Here is a 17,047-nt window from a genome sequence, read left to right on the forward strand (position 1 = left end):
GGGGAGTTGCGGTGTTGATCACTATTGGACTTCCCCGGTCTCAAGTGTTGTTGTTGGACACGGGCAAAAGACTCGCATTTTCTGCAAATATAAAGAGGGTTAAGGTTTCGGCTTCAGCGGAGACAGTGTTTACATTGACAATAATAAGGAGATCGTCCCTGGGTGGGCTTGAACCACCAACCTTTCAGTTAACAGCCGAACGCGCTCGCGCCACAGAGACTGATGAGAGAGGCCTTTCTCCATTCGCACCTTTCCGGTCAAAAAATAAACATTGCTTGCATTTTCTTGCCAGTCGGCAATATTCCTACTGCTCTGATAGCCAAGAATTACATTTCATTTTTCACAAGCTGTATGAATTTCTTGAAAATCAAGTTGTTGCAGAAAGGAAATGTATTCATTCATGCTTTAAACTAAATCAAGCCCTATGCGGTTGTCCAAGATGGTAGTTTCTGCACAAAAAGACAGGAAGAAAGGCACAGCTGGGATGTGGAGCCCGGATCTCCAGTTAACGAGACAGGTACTTAAACCGACTCAGCTACGGTGCCGGCAGAATTCTCCTCTTTTATAGCCGCTTGGACACACCGCTCTGAGCCATCTGCGTTCACGAAGCCCTGAGTCTGCCGGCTGAGCAAGCTGCCTCCTTTACACGGAACAGGAGCCCTGACCGTAAGAGAAATGAAGAGAAATGGCTTTTATTGGGCACTTTTCATGTCCAATGCGCTTGACATCTCCCAAGGGGGACAGAGTTCATTAACGACACTTTTCCTTTCTTTCTTCTTTCTGTACACTTTGATGAAACAAAACGAGAAATCATGTAAGGGAAAACATGCAAGGGAAAACATGCACATGCACATGTCTTTTTTTCATGGAGAAAACATGCACCGGGAAATGTTGTGTTTAGAAGAAGTGAGTTAACATGAAAAGTGACCTAATTTACCGGAGCAAATGCTCACCAAGCAAGATCTGCTTTACTACTAGAGAGAAGTAGAGTGCAAGACGTGATCATTTCACGCCGCTGTGGAACGAAACGCTTTTGTCTTGGAATTCTAAATCAATTAGAAATTCAGAGCGACACATAAAGGCTTTGTCTGCTTAAAAGTGATGATTTTTTAAAACTAAAAAAAAATGTAGAAAACACGTTTCTCACTTAGAAATTTAAGATGGGGGTGGGGTATTACTAGTAGCGGCACTGAACTCACCATGGTGCAATTAATTTACGTGACGGGCTAGTGGTTTAATGGATAACGCGTCTGATTTCGGTTTATAAGATTGTCGATTCGACTTCTACCAGGGTTGTGTGATTCAAATCAGGCTCCTCAGAAATAGATGTCTGTTATGTAAATGAACCCCACCTGAAAGCAAACGTTGGGTCTGGGTTCCTTTCTTTCCTGCATGAAATAGCAAATCGTTACAACCAAAAAAAACACCAACTAATGTCCAATAGTCCAATAGTTAGTCATTTAAGTAAACATGAATATACTGTAAGGTCTTGGTACATGGGAGTGGATTTCAACCACAATTAAAAGAAGGGCAAATTATAATTACAGGCTTCAGACACTTTTTCATACAAAAGTGACCAAACACTCCCTAACTTTCAGGTTTGCTTGAACCTGTAACAGAAAAGCGGTTTGAAACTTCCATTCTCTGATGTCACTGTCTCTAAAGTCGGATGTGCTGTTTCGCAGATGTGCAGTGTGCCTTTTCTCTTGTCGTGTTCAAGATGAAATGCTGCATAAGATCCTGACTGGGTGTTCTGTACTGTTCTGTTACTTCATTCGGATTACCTAGGTGGTGTACAGCTAAAACCCGACCGCATGGTGTAAATTCCGGGTTCGGCACCAGCAGCACCTGCAAACACATCAGCTGACCTCGACGTGATTTGAACACGCAACCTTCTGATCTGGAGTCAGACGCGCTACCGTTGCGCCACGAGGTCACTTGCGACAAGTGCTTTTAATTCACCCAAAGAGAAAAATCAGCGTCCCTGAAAAAGATTGTTTTCATTCTCTCCTGTGAGGAGCGCCGCTCTTCCAACGAGGGTCTCTTCTTCCCAGACCACAGATTATTCTTCCCGCCCGGCTCTCTCACGGAGAGCAGACACACCGTCTCCACTAATGTGTTTACTACATCTATAGATCTGACCCCCTACAGCCCCGATATTCCTGGACAGGATATTTACCACCAGCCTGGTGAACTTCTCATCTTGACCTCTCCCAGGAGGAGCACAATTAACACAGAATCCTCTCTCCATTTAGCAAATAACACAAAACACTGTTTACCTGTCAAGACAGAAAACCAGGCTGCTCCAGGTGAGGCTTAAACTCACAACCTCGGCATGAGTCCACTGAATATGTTATTTTACATGGCCTGAACCAGGAAAGAGATTGGAAGTCAAGAAGTTATGGTTTTGTTTTAATACTTGCCTACTCTTTTAATTTTTCGGTCAAATCTTTTATTTGGGAGTACTTTCAATGGATGTTAATCTTTGTCCCGATGCACGATTCTGGGCCATGGTGTGTCTTGAATAATGTTCTTATAGGCTTCAGTTTGGAAAAGTGCGCTCTTCAGAAGCTACCGAAACCGCTAATGGTTACATAACACTTAATGCAAAAGCAACGTTCGGGTTTGAAAAAATATATTACTTGCTATGAATACAAACACTGTTACAGGAGGCGTGTTAGGGCTATTTTAGCTTAGATCATCAATTCATCTTACATTTCTTCTCCATCTATATCAACAGCGTCATCGCTACTGAGCGCTAAAGGCAGGTCCTGGCAATACAATCTTCTTTAGAAAACATTTTAAAAACTATTTCCACTACCATACATAAAGTAAAAGATACCGATTGCACGCACCTAATAAAATCTCTTATCCAGGGACGTTGTAGCTAGATGCAAATTCCAATCGAAAATGTATCAGCTTTAACATTTTCTTTTGGATCCACAGGACGATCAGCATGAGACTCAAAATATACCTGTGTTTGATTGTACAGCATAGATTGTACAGCATGTATGTTTACATTTATGTTAAAATTAAGGTAAATATATCAAAATATCAACATCCAACTTCACAGTGCTAACGTACTGTAACAGTGCTTGTCAAATTCTCAAACAAATCTGCGTTGTATTTCTAAACTCTTTTAGCAGAGGACGCAACAGGAGTATAAATGATATCTCCCACCAGCCATTCAAAGATACTTTTCCAAGGGTGAATATGGATTTCTGGGGAGTTGCGGTGTTGATCACTATTGGACTTCCCCGGTCTCAAGTGTTGTTGTTGGACACGGGCAAAAGACTCGCATTTTCTGCAAATATAAAGAGGGTTAAGGTTTCGGCTTCAGCGGAGACAGTGTTTACATTGACAATAATAAGGAGATCGTCCCTGGGTGGGCTTGAACCACCAACCTTTCAGTTAACAGCCGAACGCGCTCGCGCCACAGAGACTGATGAGAGAGGCCTTTCTCCATTCGCACCTTTCCGGTCAAAAAATAAACATTGCTTGCATTTTCTTGCCAGTCGGCAATATTCCTACTGCTCTGATAGCCAAGAATTACATTTCATTTTTCACAAGCTGTATGAATTTCTTGAAAATCAAGTTGTTGCAGAAAGGAAATGTATTCATTCATGCTTTAAACTAAATCAAGCCCTATGCGGTTGTCCAAGATGGTAGTTTCTGCACAAAAAGACAGGAAGAAAGGCACAGCTGGGATGTGGAGCCCGGATCTCCAGTTAACGAGACAGGTACTTAAACCGACTCAGCTACGGTGCCGGCAGAATTCTCCTCTTTTATAGCCGCTTGGACACACCGCTCTGAGCCATCTGCGTTCACGAAGCCCTGAGTCTGCCGGCTGAGCAAGCTGCCTCCTTTACACGGAACAGGAGCCCTGACCGTAAGAGAAATGAAGAGAAATGGCTTTTATTGGGCACTTTTCATGTCCAATGCGCTTGACATCTCCCAAGGGGGACAGAGTTCATTAACGACACTTTTCCTTTCTTTCTTCTTTCTGTACACTTTGATGAAACAAAACGAGAAATCATGTAAGGGAAAACATGCAAGGGAAAACATGCACATGCACATGTCTTTTTTTCATGGAGAAAACATGCACCGGGAAATGTTGTGTTTAGAAGAAGTGAGTTAACATGAAAAGTGACCTAATTTACCGGAGCAAATGCTCACCAAGCAAGATCTGCTTTACTACTAGAGAGAAGTAGAGTGCAAGACGTGATCATTTCACGCCGCTGTGGAACGAAACGCTTTTGTCTTGGAATTCTAAATCAATTAGAAATTCAGAGCGACACATAAAGGCTTTGTCTGCTTAAAAGTGATGATTTTTTAAAACTAAAAAAAAATGTAGAAAACACGTTTCTCACTTAGAAATTTAAGATGGGGGTGGGGTATTACTAGTAGCGGCACTGAACTCACCATGGTGCAATTAATTTACGTGACGGGCTAGTGGTTTAATGGATAACGCGTCTGATTTCGGTTTATAAGATTGTCGATTCGACTTCTACCAGGGTTGTGTGATTCAAATCAGGCTCCTCAGAAATAGATGTCTGTTATGTAAATGAACCCCACCTGAAAGCAAACGTTGGGTCTGGGTTCCTTTCTTTCCTGCATGAAATAGCAAATCGTTACAACAAAAAAAAACACCAACTAATGTCCAATAGTCCAATAGTTAGTCATTTAAGTAAACATGAATATACTGTAAGGTCTTGGTACATGGGAGTGGATTTCAACCACAATTAAAAGAAGGGCAAATTATAATTACAGGCTTCAGACACTTTTTCATACAAAAGTGACCAAACACTCCCTAACTTTCAGGTTTGCTTGAACCTGTAACAGAAAAGCGGTTTGAAACTTCCATTCTCTGATGTCACTGTCTCTAAAGTCGGATGTGCTGTTTCGCGGATGTGCAGTGTGCCTTTTCTCTTGTCGTGTTCAAGATGAAATGCTGCATAAGATCCTGACTGGGTGTTCTGTACTGTTCTGTTACTTCATTCGGATTACCTAGGTGGTGTACAGCTAAAACCCGACCGCATGGTGTAAATTCCGGGTTCGGCACCAGCAGCACCTGCAAACACATCAGCTGACCTCGACGTGATTTGAACACGCAACCTTCTGATCTGGAGTCAGACGCGCTACCGTTGCGCCACGAGGTCACTTGCGACAAGTGCTTTTAATTCACCCAAAGAGAAAAATCAGCGTCCCTGAAAAAGATTGTTTTCATTCTCTCCTGTGAGGAGCGCCGCTCTTCCAACGAGGGTCTCTTCTTCCCAGACCACAGATTATTCTTCCCGCCCGGCTCTCTCACGGAGAGCAGACACACCGTCTCCACTAATGTGTTTACTACATCTATAGATCTGACCCCCTACAGCCCCGATATTCCTGGACAGGATATTTACCACCAGCCTGGTGAACTTCTCATCTTGACCTCTCCCAGGAGGAGCACAATTAACACAGAATCCTCTCTCCATTTAGCAAATAACACAAAACACTGTTTACCTGTCAAGACAGAAAACCAGGCTGCTCCAGGTGAGGCTTAAACTCACAACCTCGGCATGAGTCCACTGAATATGTTATTTTACATGGCCTGAACCAGGAAAGAGATTGGAAGTCAAGAAGTTATGGTTTTGTTTTAATACTTGCCTACTCTTTTAATTTTTCGGTCAAATCTTTTATTTGGGAGTACTTTCAATGGATGTTAATCTTTGTCCCGATGCACGATTCTGGGCCATGGTGTGTCTTGAATAATGTTCTTATAGGCTTCAGTTTGGAAAAGTGCGCTCTTCAGAAGCTACCGAAACCGCTAATGGTTACATAACACTTAATGCAAAAGCAACGTTCGGGTTTGAAAAAATATATTACTTGCTATGAATACAAACACTGTTACAGGAGGCGTGTTAGGGCTATTTTAGCTTAGATCATCAATTCATCTTACATTTCTTCTCCATCTATATCAACAGCGTCATCGCTACTGAGCGCTAAAGGCAGGTCCTGGCAATACAATCTTCTTTAGAAAACATTTTAAAAACTATTTCCACTACCATACATAAAGTAAAAGATACCGATTGCACGCACCTAATAAAATCTCTTATCCAGGGACGTTGTAGCTAGATGCAAATTCCAATCGAAAATGTATCAGCTTTAACATTTTCTTTTGGATCCACAGGACGATCAGCATGAGACTCAAAATATACCTGTGTTTGATTGTACAGCATAGATTGTACAGCATGTATGTTTACATTTATGTTAAAATTAAGGTAAATATATCAAAATATCAACATCCAACTTCACAGTGCTAACGTACTGTAACAGTGCTTGTCAAATTCTCAAACAAATCTGCGTTGTATTTCTAAACTCTTTTAGCAGAGGACGCAACAGGAGTATAAATGATATCTCCCACCAGCCATTCAAAGATACTTTTCCAAGGGTGAATATGGATTTCTGGGGAGTTGCGGTGTTGATCACTATTGGACTTCCCCGGTCTCAAGTGTTGTTGTTGGACACGGGCAAAAGACTCGCATTTTCTGCAAATATAAAGAGGGTTAAGGTTTCGGCTTCAGCGGAGACAGTGTTTACATTGACAATAATAAGGAGATCGTCCCTGGGTGGGCTTGAACCACCAACCTTTCAGTTAACAGCCGAACGCGCTCGCGCCACAGAGACTGATGAGAGAGGCCTTTCTCCATTCGCACCTTTCCGGTCAAAAAATAAACATTGCTTGCATTTTCTTGCCAGTCGGCAATATTCCTACTGCTCTGATAGCCAAGAATTACATTTCATTTTTCACAAGCTGTATGAATTTCTTGAAAATCAAGTTGTTGCAGAAAGGAAATGTATTCATTCATGCTTTAAACTAAATCAAGCCCTATGCGGTTGTCCAAGATGGTAGTTTCTGCACAAAAAGACAGGAAGAAAGGCACAGCTGGGATGTGGAGCCCGGATCTCCAGTTAACGAGACAGGTACTTAAACCGACTCAGCTACGGTGCCGGCAGAATTCTCCTCTTTTATAGCCGCTTGGACACACCGCTCTGAGCCATCTGCGTTCACGAAGCCCTGAGTCTGCCGGCTGAGCAAGCTGCCTCCTTTACACGGAACAGGAGCCCTGACCGTAAGAGAAATGAAGAGAAATGGCTTTTATTGGGCACTTTTCATGTCCAATGCGCTTGACATCTCCCAAGGGGGACAGAGTTCATTAACGACACTTTTCCTTTCTTTCTTCTTTCTGTACACTTTGATGAAACAAAACGAGAAATCATGTAAGGGAAAACATGCAAGGGAAAACATGCACATGCACATGTCTTTTTTTCATGGAGAAAACATGCACCGGGAAATGTTGTGTTTAGAAGAAGTGAGTTAACATGAAAAGTGACCTAATTTACCGGAGCAAATGCTCACCAAGCAAGATCTGCTTTACTACTAGAGAGAAGTAGAGTGCAAGACGTGATCATTTCACGCCGCTGTGGAACGAAACGCTTTTGTCTTGGAATTCTAAATCAATTAGAAATTCAGAGCGACACATAAAGGCTTTGTCTGCTTAAAAGTGATGATTTTTTAAAACTAAAAAAAAATGTAGAAAACACGTTTCTCACTTAGAAATTTAAGATGGGGGTGGGGTATTACTAGTAGCGGCACTGAACTCACCATGGTGCAATTAATTTACGTGACGGGCTAGTGGTTTAATGGATAACGCGTCTGATTTCGGTTTATAAGATTGTCGATTCGACTTCTACCAGGGTTGTGTGATTCAAATCAGGCTCCTCAGAAATAGATGTCTGTTATGTAAATGAACCCCACCTGAAAGCAAACGTTGGGTCTGGGTTCCTTTCTTTCCTGCATGAAATAGCAAATTGTTACAACAAAAAAAAACACCAACTAATGTCCAATAGTCCAATAGTTAGTCATTTAAGTAAACATGAATATACTGTAAGGTCTTGGTACATGGGAGTGGATTTCAACCACAATTAAAAGAAGGGCAAATTATAATTACAGGCTTCAGACACTTTTTCATACAAAAGTGACCAAACACTCCCTAACTTTCAGGTTTGCTTGAACCTGTAACAGAAAAGCGGTTTGAAACTTCCATTCTCTGATGTCACTGTCTCTAAAGTCGGATGTGCTGTTTCGCAGATGTGCAGTGTGCCTTTTCTCTTGTCGTGTTCAAGATGAAATGCTGCATAAGATCCTGACTGGGTGTTCTGTACTGTTCTGTTACTTCATTCGGATTACCTAGGTGGTGTACAGCTAAAACCCGACCGCATGGTGTAAATTCCGGGTTCGGCACCAGCAGCACCTGCAAACACATCAGCTGACCTCGACGTGATTTGAACACGCAACCTTCTGATCTGGAGTCAGACGCGCTACCGTTGCGCCACGAGGTCACTTGCGACAAGTGCTTTTAATTCACCCAAAGAGAAAAATCAGCGTCCCTGAAAAAGATTGTTTTCATTCTCTCCTGTGAGGAGCGCCGCTCTTCCAACGAGGGTCTCTTCTTCCCAGACCACAGATTATTCTTCGCGCCCGGCTCTCTCACGGAGAGCAGACACACCGTCTCCACTAATGTGTTTACTACATCTATAGATCTGACCCCCTACAGCCCCGATATTCCTGGACAGGATATTTACCACCAGCCTGGTGAACTTCTCATCTTGACCTCTCCCAGGAGGAGCACAATTAACACAGAATCCTCTCTCCATTTAGCAAATAACACAAAACACTGTTTACCTGTCAAGACAGAAAACCAGGCTGCTCCAGGTGAGGCTTAAACTCACAACCTCGGCATGAGTCCACTGAATATGTCATTTTACATGGCCTGAACCAGGAAAGAGATTGGAAGTCAAGAAGTTATGGTTTTGTTTTAATACTTGCCTACTCTTTTAATTTTTCGGTCAAATCTTTTATTTGGGAGTACTTTCAATGGATGTTAATCTTTGTCCCGATGCACGATTCTGGGCCATGGTGTGTCTTGAATAATGTTCTTATAGGCTTCAGTTTGGAAAAGTGCGCTCTTCAGAAGCTACCGAAACCGCTAATGGTTACATAACACTTAATGCAAAAGCAACGTTCGGGTTTGAAAAAATATATTACTTGCTATGAATACAAACACTGTTACAGGAGGCGTGTTAGGGCTATTTTAGCTTAGATCATCAATTCATCTTACATTTCTTCTCCATCTATATCAACAGCGTCATCGCTACTGAGCGCTAAAGGCAGGTCCTGGCAATACAATCTTCTTTAGAAAACATTTTAAAAACTATTTCCACTACCATACATAAAGTAAAAGATACCGATTGCACGCACCTAATAAAATCTCTTATCCAGGGACGTTGTAGCTAGATGCAAATTCCAATCGAAAATGTATCAGCTTTAACATTTTCTTTTGGATCCACAGGACGATCAGCATGAGACTCAAAATATACCTGTGTTTGATTGTACAGCATAGATTGTACAGCATGTATGTTTACATTTATGTTAAAATTAAGGTAAATAGATCAAAATATCAACATCCAACTTCACAGTGCTAACGTACTGTAACAGTGCTTGTCAAATTCTCAAACAAATCTGCGTTGTATTTCTAAACTCTTTTAGCAGAGGACGCAACAGGAGTATAAATGATATCTCCCACCAGCCATTCAAAGATACTTTTCCAAGGGTGAATATGGATTTCTGGGGAGTTGCGGTGTTGATCACTATTGGACTTCCCCGGTCTCAAGTGTTGTTGTTGGACACGGGCAAAAGACTCGCATTTTCTGCAAATATAAAGAGGGTTAAGGTTTCGGCTTCAGCGGAGACAGTGTTTACATTGACAATAATAAGGAGATCGTCCCTGGGTGGGCTTGAACCACCAACCTTTCAGTTAACAGCCGAACGCGCTCGCCAATTGCGCCACAGAGACTGATGAGAGAGGCCTTTCTCCATTCGCACCTTTCCGGTCAAAAAATAAACATTGCTTGCATTTTCTTGCCAGTCGGCAATATTCCTACTGCTCTGATAGCCAAGAATTACATTTCATTTTTCACAAGCTGTATGAATTTCTTGAAAATCAAGTTGTTGCAGAAAGGAAATGTATTCATTCATGCTTTAAACTAAATCAAGCCCTATGCGGTTGTCGAAGATGGTAGTTTCTGCACAAAAAGACAGGAAGAAAGGCACAGCTGGGATGTGGAGCCCGGATCTCCAGTTAACGAGACAGGTACTTAAACCGACTCAGCTACGGTGCCGGCAGAATTCTCCTCTTTTATAGCCGCTTGGACACACCGCTCTGAGCCATCTGCGTTCACGAAGCCCTGAGTCTGCCGGCTGAGCAAGCTGCCTCCTTTACACGGAACAGGAGCCCTGACCGTAAGAGAAATGAAGAGAAATGGCTTTTATTGGGCACTTTTCATGTCCAATGCGCTTGACATCTCCCAAGGGGGACAGAGTTCATTAACGACACTTTTCCTTTCTTTCTTCTTTCTGTACACTTTGATGAAACAAAACGAGAAATCATGTAAGGGAAAACATGCAAGGGAAAACATGCACATGCACATGTCTTTTTTTCATGGAGAAAACATGCACCGGGAAATGTTGTGTTTAGAAGAAGTGAGTTAACATGAAAAGTGACCTAATTTACCGGAGCAAATGCTCACCAAGCAAGATCTGCTTTACTACTAGAGAGAAGTAGAGTGCAAGACGTGATCATTTCACGCCGCTGTGGAACGAAACGCTTTTGTCTTGGAATTCTAAATCAATTAGAAATTCAGAGCGACACATAAAGGCTTTGTCTGCTTAAAAGTGATGATTTTTTAAAACTAAAAAAAAATGTAGAAAACACGTTTCTCACTTAGAAATTTAAGATGGGGGTGGGGTATTACTAGTAGCGGCACTGAACTCACCATGGTGCAATTAATTTACGTGACGGGCTAGTGGTTTAATGGATAACGCGTCTGATTTCGGTTTATAAGATTGTCGATTCGACTTCTACCAGGGTTGTGTGATTCAAATCAGGCTCCTCAGAAATAGATGTCTGTTATGTAAATGAACCCCACCTGAAAGCAAACGTTGGGTCTGGGTTCCTTTCTTTCCTGCATGAAATAGCAAATCGTTACAACAAAAAAAAACACCAACTAATGTCCAATAGTCCAATAGTTAGTCATTTAAGTAAACATGAATATACTGTAAGGTCTTGGTACATGGGAGTGGATTTCAACCACAATTAAAAGAAGGGCAAATTATAATTACAGGCTTCAGACACTTTTTCATACAAAAGTGACCAAACACTCCCTAACTTTCAGGTTTGCTTGAACCTGTAACAGAAAAGCGGTTTGAAACTTCCATTCTCTGATGTCACTGTCTCTAAAGTCGGATGTGCTGTTTCGCAGATGTGCAGTGTGCCTTTTCTCTTGTCGTGTTCAAGATGAAATGCTGCATAAGATCCTGACTGGGTGTTCTGTACTGTTCTGTTACTTCATTCGGATTACCTAGGTGGTGTACAGCTAAAACCCGACCGCATGGTGTAAATTCCGGGTTCGGCACCAGCAGCACCTGCAAACACATCAGCTGACCTCGACGTGATTTGAACACGCAACCTTCTGATCTGGAGTCAGACGCGCTACCGTTGCGCCACGAGGTCACTTGCGACAAGTGCTTTTAATTCACCCAAAGAGAAAAATCAGCGTCCCTGAAAAAGATTGTTTTCATTCTCTCCTGTGAGGAGCGCCGCTCTTCCAACGAGGGTCTCTTCTTCCCAGACCACAGATTATTCTTCGCGCCCGGCTCTCTCACGGAGAGCAGACACACCGTCTCCACTAATGTGTTTACTACATCTATAGATCTGACCCCCTACAGCCCCGATATTCCTGGACAGGATATTTACCACCAGCCTGGTGAACTTCTCATCTTGACCTCTCCCAGGAGGAGCACAATTAACACAGAATCCTCTCTCCATTTAGCAAATAACACAAAACACTGTTTACCTGTCAAGACAGAAAACCAGGCTGCTCCAGGTGAGGCTTAAACTCACAACCTCGGCATGAGTCCACTGAATATGTCATTTTACATGGCCTGAACCAGGAAAGAGATTGGAAGTCAAGAAGTTATGGTTTTGTTTTAATACTTGCCTACTCTTTTAATTTTTCGGTCAAATCTTTTATTTGGGAGTACTTTCAATGGATGTTAATCTTTGTCCCGATGCACGATTCTGGGCCATGGTGTGTCTTGAATAATGTTCTTATAGGCTTCAGTTTGGAAAAGTGCGCTCTTCAGAAGCTACCGAAACCGCTAATGGTTACATAACACTTAATGCAAAAGCAACGTTCGGGTTTGAAAAAATATATTACTTGCTATGAATACAAACACTGTTACAGGAGGCGTGTTAGGGCTATTTTAGCTTAGATCATCAATTCATCTTACATTTCTTCTCCATCTATATCAACAGCGTCATCGCTACTGAGCGCTAAAGGCAGGTCCTGGCAATACAATCTTCTTTAGAAAACATTTTAAAAACTATTTCCACTACCATACATAAAGTAAAAGATACCGATTGCACGCACCTAATAAAATCTCTTATCCAGGGACGTTGTAGCTAGATGCAAATTCCAATCGAAAATGTATCAGCTTTAACATTTTCTTTTGGATCCACAGGACGATCAGCATGAGACTCAAAATATACCTGTGTTTGATTGTACAGCATAGATTGTACAGCATGTATGTTTACATTTATGTTAAAATTAAGGTAAATAGATCAAAATATCAACATCCAACTTCACAGTGCTAACGTACTGTAACAGTGCTTGTCAAATTCTCAAACAAATCTGCGTTGTATTTCTAAACTCTTTTAGCAGAGGACGCAACAGGAGTATAAATGATATCTCCCACCAGCCATTCAAAGATACTTTTCCAAGGGTGAATATGGATTTCTGGGGAGTTGCGGTGTTGATCACTATTGGACTTCCCCGGTCTCAAGTGTTGTTGTTGGACACGGGCAAAAGACTCGCATTTTCTGCAAATATAAAGAGGGTTAAGGTTTCGGCTTCAGCGGAGACAGTGTTTACATTGACAATAATAAGGAGATCGTCCCTGGGTGGGCTTGAACCACCAACCTTTCAGTTAACAGCCGAACGCGCTCGCCGATTGCGCCACAGAGACTGATGAGAGAGGCCTTTCTCCATTCGCACCTTTCCGGTCAAAAAATAAACATTGCTTGCATTTTCTTGCCAGTCGGCAATATTCCTACTGCTCTGATAGCCAAGAATTACATTTCATTTTTCACAAGCTGTATGAATTTCTTGAAAATCAAGTTGTTGCAGAAAGGAAATGTATTCATTCATGCTTTAAACTAAATCAAGCCCTATGCGGTTGTCCAAGATGGTAGTTTCTGCACAAAAAGACAGGAAGAAAGGCACAGCTGGGATGTGGAGCCCGGATCTCCAGTTAACGAGACAGGTACTTAAACCGACTCAGCTACGGTGCCGGCAGAATTCTCCTCTTTTATAGCCGCTTGGACACACCGCTCTGAGCCATCTGCGTTCACGAAGCCCTGAGTCTGCCGGCTGAGCAAGCTGCCTCCTTTACACGGAACAGGAGCCCTGACCGTAAGAGAAATGAAGAGAAATGGCTTTTATTGGGCACTTTTCATGTCCAATGCGCTTGACATCTCCCAAGGGGGACAGAGTTCATTAACGACACTTTTCCTTTCTTTCTTCTTTCTGTACACTTTGATGAAACAAAACGAGAAATCATGTAAGGGAAAACATGCAAGGGAAAACATGCACATGCACATGTCTTTTTTTCATGGAGAAAACATGCACCGGGAAATGTTGTGTTTAGAAGAAGTGAGTTAACATGAAAAGTGACCTAATTTACCGGAGCAAATGCTCACCAAGCAAGATCTGCTTTACTACTAGAGAGAAGTAGAGTGCAAGACGTGATCATTTCACGCCGCTGTGGAACGAAACGCTTTTGTCTTGGAATTCTAAATCAATTAGAAATTCAGAGCGACACATAAAGGCTTTGTCTGCTTAAAAGTGATGATTTTTTAAAACTAAAAAAAAATGTAGAAAACACGTTTCTCACTTAGAAATTTAAGATGGGGGTGGGGTATTACTAGTAGCGGCACTGAACTCACCATGGTGCAATTAATTTACGTGACGGGCTAGTGGTTTAATGGATAACGCGTCTGATTTCGGTTTATAAGATTGTCGATTCGACTTCTACCAGGGTTGTGTGATTCAAATCAGGCTCCTCAGAAATAGATGTCTGTTATGTAAATGAACCCCACCTGAAAGCAAACGTTGGGTCTGGGTTCCTTTCTTTCCTGCATGAAATAGCAAATCGTTACAACAAAAAAAAACACCAACTAATGTCCAATAGTCCAATAGTTAGTCATTTAAGTAAACATGAATATACTGTAAGGTCTTGGTACATGGGAGTGGATTTCAACCACAATTAAAAGAAGGGCAAATTATAATTACAGGCTTCAGACACTTTTTCATACAAAAGTGACCAAACACTCCCTAACTTTCAGGTTTGCTTGAACCTGTAACAGAAAAGCGGTTTGAAACTTCCATTCTCTGATGTCACTGTCTCTAAAGTCGGATGTGCTGTTTCGCAGATGTGCAGTGTGCCTTTTCTCTTGTCGTGTTCAAGATGAAATGCTGCATAAGATCCTGACTGGGTGTTCTGTACTGTTCTGTTACTTCATTCGGATTACCTAGGTGGTGTACAGCTAAAACCCGACCGCATGGTGTAAATTCCGGGTTCGGCACCAGCAGCACCTGCAAACACATCAGCTGACCTCGACGTGATTTGAACACGCAACCTTCTGATCTGGAGTCAGACGCGCTACCGTTGCGCCACGAGGTCACTTGCGACAAGTGCTTTTAATTCACCCAAAGAGAAAAATCAGCGTCCCTGAAAAAGATTGTTTTCATTCTCTCCTGTGAGGAGCGCCGCTCTTCCAACGAGGGTCTCTTCTTCCCAGACCACAGATTATTCTTCCCGCCCGGCTCTCTCACGGAGAGCAGACACACCGTCTCCACTAATGTGTTTACTACATCTATAGATCTGACCCCCTACAGCCCCGATATTCCTGGACAGGATATTTACCACCAGCCTGGTGAACTTCTCATCTTGACCTCTCCCAGGAGGAGCACAATTAACACAGAATCCTCTCTCCATTTAGCAAATAACACAAAACACTGTTTACCTGTCAAGACAGAAAACCAGGCTGCTCCAGGTGAGGCTTAAACTCACAACCTCGGCATGAGTCCACTGAATATGTCATTTTACATGGCCTGAACCAGGAAAGAGATTGGAAGTCAAGAAGTTATGGTTTTGTTTTAATACTTGCCTACTCTTTTAATTTTTCGGTCAAATCTTTTATTTGGGAGTACTTTCAATGGATGTTAATCTTTGTCCCGATGCACGATTCTGGGCCATGGTGTGTCTTGAATAATGTTCTTATAGGCTTCAGTTTGGAAAAGTGCGCTCTTCAGAAGCTACCGAAACCGCTAATGGTTACATAACACTTAATGCAAAAGCAACGTTCGGGTTTGAAAAAATATATTACTTGCTATGAATACAAACACTGTTACAGGAGGCGTGTTAGGGCTATTTTAGCTTAGATCATCAATTCATCTTACATTTCTTCTCCATCTATATCAACAGCGTCATCGCTACTGAGCGCTAAAGGCAGGTCCTGGCAATACAATCTTCTTTAGAAAACATTTTAAAAACTATTTCCACTACCATACATAAAGTAAAAGATACCGATTGCACGCACCTAATAAAATCTCTTATCCAGGGACGTTGTAGCTAGATGCAAATTCCAATCGAAAATGTATCAGCTTTAACATTTTCTTTTGGATCCACAGGACGATCAGCATGAGACTCAAAATATACCTGTGTTTGATTGTACAGCATAGATTGTACAGCATGTATGTTTACATTTATGTTAAAATTAAGGTAAATAGATCAAAATATCAACATCCAACTTCACAGTGCTAACGTACTGTAACAGTGCTTGTCAAATTCTCAAACAAATCTGCGTTGTATTTCTAAACTCTTTTAGCAGAGGACGCAACAGGAGTATAAATGATATCTCCCACCAGCCATTCAAAGATACTTTTCCAAGGGTGAATATGGATTTCTGGGGAGTTGCGGTGTTGATCACTATTGGACTTCCCCGGTCTCAAGTGTTGTTGTTGGACACGGGCAAAAGACTCGCATTTTCTGCAAATATAAAGAGGGTTAAGGTTTCGGCTTCAGCGGAGACAGTGTTTACATTGACAATAATAAGGAGATCGTCCCTGGGTGGGCTTGAACCACCAACCTTTCAGTTAACAGCCGAACGCGCTCGCCGATTGCGCCACAGAGACTGATGAGAGAGGCCTTTCTCCATTCGCACCTTTCCGGTCAAAAAATAAACATTGCTTGCATTTTCTTGCCAGTCGGCAATATTCCTACTGCTCTGATAGCCAAGAATTACATTTCATTTTTCACAAGCTGTATGAATTTCTTGAAAATCAAGTTGTTGCAGAAAGGAAATGTATTCATTCATGCTTTAAACTAAATCAAGCCCTATGCGGTTGTCCAAGATGGTAGTTTCTGCACAAAAAGACAGGAAGAAAGGCACAGCTGGGATGTGGAGCCCGGATCTCCAGTTAACGAGACAGGTACTTAAACCGACTCAGCTACGGTGCCGGCAGAATTCTCCTCTTTTATAGCCGCTTGGACACACCGCTCTGAGCCATCTGCGTTCACGAAGCCCTGAGTCTGCCGGCTGAGCAAGCTGCCTCCTTTACACGGAACAGGAGCCCTGACCGTAAGAGAAATGAAGAGAAATGGCTTTTATTGGGCACTTTTCATGTCCAATGCGCTTGACATCTCCCAAGGGGGACAGAGTTCATTAACGACACTTTTCCTTTCTTTCTTCTTTCTGTACACTTTGATGAAACAAAACGAGAAATCATGTAAGGGAAAACATGCAAGGGAAAACATGCACATGCACATGTCTTTTTTTCATGGAGAAAACATGCACCGGGAAATGTTGTGTTTAGAAGAAGTGAG

General features: G+C 42.1%; 1 protein-coding gene and 8 non-coding genes across 9 annotated transcripts in view; all 9 read right to left on the bottom strand.

Moving 5' to 3' along the window:
- LOC148666845 (zona pellucida sperm-binding protein 3-like) overlaps positions 1-17,047 on the bottom strand; it is a 779,162-nt gene that overhangs the window by 148,802 nt on the left and 613,313 nt on the right. The window lies entirely within an intron of this gene.
- On the bottom strand, positions 1,865-1,936 carry trnaw-cca (transfer RNA tryptophan (anticodon CCA)). The gene has a single exon. It is a non-coding gene; the product is annotated as a tRNA-Trp (tRNA).
- trnaw-cca (transfer RNA tryptophan (anticodon CCA)) lies at positions 5,088-5,159 on the bottom strand. The gene has a single exon. It is a non-coding gene; the product is annotated as a tRNA-Trp (tRNA).
- trnaw-cca (transfer RNA tryptophan (anticodon CCA)) lies at positions 8,311-8,382 on the bottom strand. Its single transcript has one exon. It is a non-coding gene; the product is annotated as a tRNA-Trp (tRNA).
- trnan-guu (transfer RNA asparagine (anticodon GUU)) lies at positions 9,823-9,896 on the bottom strand. Its single transcript has one exon. It is a non-coding gene; the product is annotated as a tRNA-Asn (tRNA).
- trnaw-cca (transfer RNA tryptophan (anticodon CCA)) lies at positions 11,541-11,612 on the bottom strand. Its single transcript has one exon. It is a non-coding gene; the product is annotated as a tRNA-Trp (tRNA).
- trnan-guu (transfer RNA asparagine (anticodon GUU)) lies at positions 13,053-13,126 on the bottom strand. Its single transcript has one exon. It is a non-coding gene; the product is annotated as a tRNA-Asn (tRNA).
- On the bottom strand, positions 14,771-14,842 carry trnaw-cca (transfer RNA tryptophan (anticodon CCA)). Its single transcript has one exon. It is a non-coding gene; the product is annotated as a tRNA-Trp (tRNA).
- On the bottom strand, positions 16,283-16,356 carry trnan-guu (transfer RNA asparagine (anticodon GUU)). Its single transcript has one exon. It is a non-coding gene; the product is annotated as a tRNA-Asn (tRNA).

This window comes from Lepisosteus platostomus, chromosome 5 (genome assembly GCF_059453375.1).
Source record: "Lepisosteus platostomus isolate fLepPlt1 chromosome 5, fLepPlt1.hap1, whole genome shotgun sequence".
NCBI classification, from domain to species: Eukaryota; Metazoa; Chordata; class Actinopteri; order Semionotiformes; family Lepisosteidae; genus Lepisosteus; species Lepisosteus platostomus.